This window comes from Mesitornis unicolor, unplaced genomic scaffold (assembly GCF_000695765.1).
Source record: "Mesitornis unicolor isolate BGI_N332 unplaced genomic scaffold, ASM69576v1 scaffold39105, whole genome shotgun sequence".
Taxonomy (NCBI): domain Eukaryota; kingdom Metazoa; phylum Chordata; class Aves; order Mesitornithiformes; family Mesitornithidae; genus Mesitornis; species Mesitornis unicolor.
The window spans coordinates 2,799-4,056 of record NW_010186855.1 but is presented as its reverse complement, the minus strand read 5'-3'; positions in this window follow the sequence as shown (position 1 = coordinate 4,056).

Genomic DNA, 1,258 nt, shown 5'->3' with positions numbered 1-1,258 from the left:
GGCGCCGGTGCTCGGCCTGCCAGCGGCTCTGCAGCCCCAGGTACAGCGTGCGGAGGTACCTGCATGGGGGGCGGCAGGGTGAGACGAGTCCCCGACATTTGGGCAGCTGAGCTCACCTCCCCCTGCCCATGCCCTTGTGTCTGCTGCCAACCCTCTCTGGCAAGCACTTCTTCCCAATCTGGGGCCATGGAAAGCCCCCCACACCATGGGCAGGGGGCAGTGGCAATGCTGAGCACGTCCCTGTCCCACCCCGGCGTCCTGAAATGCTGGGAAGGGGCAGTTTGTGCAAAGCTGGGTCAGCACCCTGTCACCCCAGGGTGCATCTGGCCATCGCGGTGCCCACACATCCGTCGTGGTACCCACACATCCATCGTGGTACCCACACATCCATCGTGGTACCCACACATCTATTGTGGTACCCACACATCCATCGTGGTACCCACACATCCATCATGGTACCCACCCATTCATCGGGGTACCCACCCTTCCACCGTGGTACCCACACATCTATTGTGGTACCCACCCATTCATCGTGGTACCCACACATCCATCATGGTACCCACCCATTCATCGTGGTACCCACACATCCATCGTGGTACCCACACATCTATTATGGTACCCACCCATTCATCGTGGTACCCACACATCCATCGTGGTACCCACACATCTATTGTGGTACCCACACATCCATCGTGGTACCCACACATCCATCATGGTACCCACGCATTCATCGTGGTACCCACACATCCATCATGGTACCCACCCATTCATCGTGGTACCCACACATCCATCGTGGTACCCACCCATCCATCATGGTATCCACACATCTATTGTGGTACCCACCCGTTCATCGTGGTACCCACCCAGCTATTGCAATGCCCACCCACCCATCACCCCACTCCTCAACCCCCCAGCGCTGCCCCAATGCAGCATCTGGCCCCTCAGCCGGGCATCGCACACACAGCCCCGCTCTGCAGCCACCTGCAGATTTGGGGTGCCCTGGTACCACATCCGGCCACTCCTCCAAGGCGCTATTTTGGTGGCGGCTGGCGCAGAGCCTCCCTTGCCCCCCCTGCACCAGCTGGTCGTGCCACGCTGCCCGCGGGAAGCCCCTGGGCGCCGGTGCCATTGCTGCCACGGCTCTTGGCAGGGCTGCGGGGCCCAGCCATCTGGACATCGACCGGGGGTCAGCGGAGGTGTGCGTGGCACCGACATGGGCACCGGCTGAGTCACCGCCACCGGGGACCCCTCCTGGCGG